General features: G+C 45.9%; 15 non-coding genes and 2 pseudogenes across 15 annotated transcripts in view; all 17 read right to left on the bottom strand.

Moving 5' to 3' along the window:
• Positions 1-109: 109 nt before the first annotated feature.
• LOC118954309 lies at positions 110-227 on the bottom strand (annotated as a pseudogene).
• A 176-nt stretch (positions 228-403) lies between these two features.
• Positions 404-522, bottom strand: LOC118954236. The gene has a single exon (XR_005044421.1). It is a non-coding gene; the product is annotated as a 5S ribosomal RNA (ribosomal RNA).
• Positions 523-700: 178 nt separating this feature from the next.
• LOC118954226 lies at positions 701-819 on the bottom strand. Its single transcript, XR_005044411.1, has one exon. It is a non-coding gene; the product is annotated as a 5S ribosomal RNA (ribosomal RNA).
• Positions 820-996: 177 nt separating this feature from the next.
• Positions 997-1,115, bottom strand: LOC118954240. The gene has a single exon (XR_005044425.1). It is a non-coding gene; the product is annotated as a 5S ribosomal RNA (ribosomal RNA).
• Positions 1,116-1,297: 182 nt separating this feature from the next.
• LOC118954241 lies at positions 1,298-1,417 on the bottom strand. The gene has a single exon (XR_005044426.1). It is a non-coding gene; the product is annotated as a 5S ribosomal RNA (ribosomal RNA).
• A 177-nt stretch (positions 1,418-1,594) lies between these two features.
• LOC118954225 lies at positions 1,595-1,713 on the bottom strand. The gene has a single exon (XR_005044410.1). It is a non-coding gene; the product is annotated as a 5S ribosomal RNA (ribosomal RNA).
• Positions 1,714-1,893: 180 nt separating this feature from the next.
• Positions 1,894-2,012, bottom strand: LOC118954224. Its single transcript, XR_005044409.1, has one exon. It is a non-coding gene; the product is annotated as a 5S ribosomal RNA (ribosomal RNA).
• Positions 2,013-2,189: 177 nt separating this feature from the next.
• On the bottom strand, positions 2,190-2,308 carry LOC118954223. The gene has a single exon (XR_005044408.1). It is a non-coding gene; the product is annotated as a 5S ribosomal RNA (ribosomal RNA).
• A 178-nt stretch (positions 2,309-2,486) lies between these two features.
• LOC118954222 lies at positions 2,487-2,605 on the bottom strand. The gene has a single exon (XR_005044407.1). It is a non-coding gene; the product is annotated as a 5S ribosomal RNA (ribosomal RNA).
• A 175-nt stretch (positions 2,606-2,780) lies between these two features.
• On the bottom strand, positions 2,781-2,899 carry LOC118954221. Its single transcript, XR_005044406.1, has one exon. It is a non-coding gene; the product is annotated as a 5S ribosomal RNA (ribosomal RNA).
• A 177-nt stretch (positions 2,900-3,076) lies between these two features.
• On the bottom strand, positions 3,077-3,195 carry LOC118954220. The gene has a single exon (XR_005044405.1). It is a non-coding gene; the product is annotated as a 5S ribosomal RNA (ribosomal RNA).
• Positions 3,196-3,457: 262 nt separating this feature from the next.
• Positions 3,458-3,576, bottom strand: LOC118954219. The gene has a single exon (XR_005044404.1). It is a non-coding gene; the product is annotated as a 5S ribosomal RNA (ribosomal RNA).
• Positions 3,577-3,753: 177 nt separating this feature from the next.
• LOC118954218 lies at positions 3,754-3,872 on the bottom strand. Its single transcript, XR_005044403.1, has one exon. It is a non-coding gene; the product is annotated as a 5S ribosomal RNA (ribosomal RNA).
• A 181-nt stretch (positions 3,873-4,053) lies between these two features.
• On the bottom strand, positions 4,054-4,172 carry LOC118954216. The gene has a single exon (XR_005044401.1). It is a non-coding gene; the product is annotated as a 5S ribosomal RNA (ribosomal RNA).
• A 176-nt stretch (positions 4,173-4,348) lies between these two features.
• LOC118954215 lies at positions 4,349-4,467 on the bottom strand. Its single transcript, XR_005044400.1, has one exon. It is a non-coding gene; the product is annotated as a 5S ribosomal RNA (ribosomal RNA).
• Positions 4,468-4,646: 179 nt separating this feature from the next.
• On the bottom strand, positions 4,647-4,764 carry LOC118954275 (annotated as a pseudogene).
• A 180-nt stretch (positions 4,765-4,944) lies between these two features.
• LOC118954238 overlaps positions 4,945-5,000 on the bottom strand; it is a 120-nt gene continuing 64 nt past the window's right edge. Inside the window, exon 1 of the ribosomal RNA XR_005044423.1 lies at positions 4,945-5,000. This exon is cut by the window's right edge and continues 64 nt beyond it. This is a non-coding gene — a ribosomal RNA (5S ribosomal RNA).

Raw genomic sequence — 5,000 nt, 5'->3', positions numbered from 1 at the left:
GGATGAAATACAAACTAACCTTGCTTACTTATTTCAAAGCGAGGGCACATATTTCAGCCTTGTGGGAAAAAACGGACAAAGAGTTGAAATTCACAAGGGCAGTGACAAAAGCTTACAGCACCTGGTATTCCCAGGCGGTCTCCCATCCAAGTACTAACCAGGCCCGACCCTGCTTAGCTCCGAGATCGACGAGATCAAGGTGTACTCAGGCCGGTGTGGCCGTAAGCGAAAGGCAAATCTCAAAAAGTGGATGAAATTGCATATACTGTAGCATAATTTGTAGCACATATTGTTGGATGAAATACAAACTAACCTTGCTTACTTATTTCAAAGCGAGGGCACATATTTCAGCCTTGTGGGAAAAAACGGACAAAGAGTTGAAATTCCACAAGGCAGTGACAAAAACTTACAGCACCTGGTATTCCCAGGCGGTCTCCCATCCAAGTACTAACCAGGCCCGACCCTGCTTAGCTTCCGAGATCGGACGAGATCAGGCGTACTCAGGCCGGTGTGGCCGTAAGCGAAAGGCAATCTCAAAAAGTGGATGAAATTGCATATACTGTAGCCATAATTTGTAGCACAGATTGTTGGATGAAATACAAACTAACCTTGCTTACTTATTTCAAAGCGAGGGCACATATTTCAGCCTTGTGGGGAAAAAACGGACAAAGAGTTGAAATTCCACAAGGCAGTGACAAAAAGCTTACAGCACCTGGTATTCCCAGGCGGTCTCCCATCCAAGTACTAACCAGGCCCGACCCTGCTTAGCTTCCGAGATCGGACGAGATCAGGCGTACTCAGGCCGGTGTGGCCGTAAGCGAAAGGCAATCTCAAAAAGTGGATGAAATTGCATATACTGTAGCCATAATTTGTAGCACAGATTGTTGGATGAAATACAAACTAACCTTGCTTACTTATTTCAAAGCGAGGGCACATATTTCAGCCTTGTGGGAAAAAACGGACAAAGAGTTGAAATTCCACAAGGCAGTGACAAAAAGCTTACAGCACCTGGTATTCCCAGGCGGTCTCCCATCCAAGTACTAACCAGGCCCGACCCTGCTTAGCTTCCGAGATCGGACGAGATCAGGCGTACTCAGGCCGGTGTGGCCGTAAAGCGAAAGGCAATCTCAAAAAGTGGATGAAATTGCATATACTGTAGCCATAATTTGTAGCACAGATTGTTGGATGAAATACAAACTAACCTTGCTTACTTATTTCAAAGCGAGGGCACATATTTTCAGCCTTGTTGGGAAAAAAACGGACAAAGAGTTGAAATTCCACAAGGCAGTGACAAAATAGCTTACAGCACCTGGTATTCCCAGGCGGGTCTCCCATCCAAGTACTAACCAGGCCCGACCCTGCTTAGCTTCCGAGATCGGACGAGATCAGGCGTACTCAGGCCGGTGTGGCCGTAAGCGAAAGGCAAATCTCAAAAAGTGGATGAAATTGCATATACTGTAGCCATAATTTGTAGCACAGATTGTTGATGAAATACAAACTAACCTTGCTTACTTATTTCAAAGCGAGGGCACATATTTCAGCCTTGTGGGAAAAAACGGACAAAGAGTTGAAATTCCACAAGGCAGTGACAAAAAGCTTACAGCACCTGGTATTCCCAGGCGGTCTCCCATCCAAGTACTAACCAGGCCCGACCCTGCTTAGCTTCCGAGATCGGACGAGATCAGGCGTACTCAGGCCGGTGTGGCCGTAAGCGAAAGGCAATCTCAAAAAGTGGATGAAATTGCATATACTGTAGCCATAATTTGTAGCACAGATTGTTGGATGAAATACAAACTAACCTTGCTTACTTATTTCAAAGCGAGGGCACATATTTCAGCCTTGTGGGAAAAAAAACGGACAAAGAGTTGAAAATTCCACAAGGCAGTGACAAAAAGCTTACAGCACCTGGTATTCCCAGGCGGTCTCCCATCCAAGTACTAACCAGGCCCGACCCTGCTTAGCTTCCGAGATCGGACGAGATCAGGCGTACTCAGGCCGGTGTGGCCGTAAGCGAAAGGCAATCTCAAAAAGTGGATGAAATTGCATATACTGTAGCCATAATTTGTAGCACAGATTGTTGGATGAATACAAACTAACCTTGCTTACTTATTTCAAAGCGAGGGCACATATTTCAGCCTTGTGGGAAAAAAACGGACAAAGAGTTGAAATTCCACAAGGCAGTGACAAAAAGCTTACAGCACCTGGTATTCCCAGGCGGTCTCCCATCCAAGTACTAACCAGGCCCGACCCTGCTTAGCTTCCGAGATCGGACGAGATCAGGCGTACTCAGGCCGGTGTGGCCGTAAGCGAAAGGCAATCTCAAAAAGTGGATGAAATTGCATATACTGTAGCCATAATTTGTAGCACAGATTGTTGGATGAAATACAAAACTAACCTTGCTTACTTATTTCAAAGCGAGGGCACATATTTCAGCCTTGTGGGAAAAAACGGACAAAGAGTTGAAATTCCACAAGGCAGTGACAAAAAGCTTACAGCACCTGGTATTCCCAGGCGGTCTCCCATCCAAGTACTAACCAGGCCCGACCCTGCTTAGCTTCCGAGATCGGACGAGATCAGGCGTACTCAGGCCGGTGTGGCCGTAAGCGAAAGGCAATCTCAAAAAGTGGATGAAATTGCATATACTGTAGCCATAATTTGTAGCACAGATTGTTGGATGAAATACAAACTAACCTTGCTTACTTATTTCAAAGCGAGGGCACATATTTCAGCCTTGTGGAAAAAACGGACAAAGAGTTGAAATTCCACAAGGCAGTGACAAAAGCTTACAGCACCTGGTATTCCCAGGCGGTCTCCCATCCAAGTACTAACCAGGCCCGACCCTGCTTAGCTTCCGAGATCGGACGAGATCAGGCGTACTCAGGCCGGTGTGGCCGTAAGCGAAAAGGCAATCTCAAAAAGTGGATGAAATTGCATATACTGTAGCCATAATTTGTAGCACAGATTGTTGGATGAAATACAAACTAACCTTGCTTACTTATTTCAAAGCGAGGGCACATATTTCAGCCTTGTGGGAAAAACGGACAAAGAGTTGAAATTCCACAAGGCAGTGACAAAAAGCTTACAGCACCTGGTATTCCCAGGCGGTCTCCCATCCAAGTACTAACCAGGCCCGACCCTGCTTAGCTTCCGAGATCGGACGAGATCAGGCGTACTCAGGCCGGTGTGGCCGTAAGCGAGAAACTATCTCTTGGTGCACTATGTAAAGTCAAAGTGAGCCTGATTAACAGCTGTTGCATTTCCACCATTTAGATAAGCATCTTTGTGTCACTCAAAAAGTGGAAGAAAATTGCATATACTGTAGCCATAATTTGTAGCACAGATTGTTGGATGAAATACAAACTAACCTTGCTTACTTATTTCAAAGCGAGGGCACATATTTCAGCCTTGTGGGAAAAAAACGGACAAAGAGTTGAAATTCCACAAGGCAGTGACAAAAAGCTTACAGCACCTGGTATTCCCAGGCGGTCTCCCATCCAAGTACTAACCAGGCCCGACCCTGCTTAGCTTCCGAGATCGGACGAGATCAGGCGTACTCAGGCCGGTGTGGCCGTAAGCGAAAGGCAATCTCAAAAAGTGGATGAAATTGCATATACTGTAGCCATAATTTGTAGCACAGATTGTTGGATGAAATACAAACTAACCTTGCTTACTTATTTCAAAGCGAGGGCACATATTTCAGCCTTGTGGGAAAAAACGGACAAAGAGTTGAAATTCCACAAGGCAGTGACAAAAAGCTTACAGCACCTGGTATTCCCAGGCGGTCTCCCATCCAAGTACTAACCAGGCCCGACCCTGCTTAGCTTCCGAGATCGGACGAGATCAGGCGTACTCAGGCCGGTGTGGCCGTAAGCGAAAAGGCAATCTCAAAAAGTGGATGAAATTGCATATACTGTAGCCATAATTTGTAGCACAGATTGTTGGATGAAATACAAACTAACCTTGCTTACTTATTTCAAAGCGAGGGCACATATTTTCAGCCTTGTGGGAAAAAAAACGGACAAAGAGTTGAAATTCCACAAGGCAGTGACAAAAAGCTTACAGCACCTGGTATTCCCAGGCGGTCTCCCATCCAAGTACTAACCAGGCCCGACCCTGCTTAGCTTCCGAGATCGGACGAGATCAGGCGTACTCAGGCCGGTGTGGCCGTAAGCGAAAGGCAATCTCAAAAGTGGATGAAATTGCATATACTGTAGCCATAATTTGTAGCACAGATTGTTGGATGAAATACAAACTAACCTTGCTTACTTATTTCAAAGCGAGGGCACATATTTCAGCCTTGTGGGAAAAAACGGACAAAGAGTTGAAATTCCACAAGGCAGTGACAAAAAGCTTACAGCACCTGGTATTCCCAGGCGGTCTCCCATCCAAGTACTAACCAGGCCCGACCCTGCTTAGCTTCCGAGATCGGACGAGATCAGGCGTACTCAGGCCGGTGTGGCCGTAAGCGAAAAGGCAATCTCAAAAAGTGGATGAAATTGCATATACTGTAGCCAGAATTTGTAGCACAGATTGTTGGATGAAATACAAACTAACCTTGCTTACTTATTTCAAAGCGAGGGCCACTATTTCAGCCTTGTGGGAAAAAAACGGACAAAGAGTTGAAATTCCACAAGGCATTGACAAAAAGCTTACAGCACCTGGTATTCCCAGGCGGTCTCCCATCCAAGTACTAACCAGGCCCGACCCTGCTTAGCTTCCGAGATCGGACGAGATCAGGCGTACTCAGGCCGTGTGGCCGTAAGCGAAAGGCAATCTCAAAAAGTGGATGAAAATTGCATATACTGTAGCCATAATTTGTAGCACAGATTGTTGGATGAAATACCAAACTAACCTTGCTTACTTATTTCAAAGCGAGGGCACATATTCAGCCTGTAGGGGAAAAAACGGACAAGAGTTGAAAATTCCACAAGGCAGTGACAAAAAAGCTTACAGCACCTGGTATTCCCAGGCGGTCTCCCATCCAAGTACTAACCCGGCCC

The sequence above is a fragment of the Oncorhynchus mykiss genome, unplaced genomic scaffold (genome assembly GCF_013265735.2).
Source record: "Oncorhynchus mykiss isolate Arlee unplaced genomic scaffold, USDA_OmykA_1.1 un_scaffold_379, whole genome shotgun sequence".
NCBI lineage: Eukaryota > Metazoa > Chordata > Actinopteri > Salmoniformes > Salmonidae > Oncorhynchus > Oncorhynchus mykiss.
The sequence above is the reverse complement of the archived record's forward strand: the minus strand, read 5'-3'. Positions and strand labels throughout refer to the sequence as shown.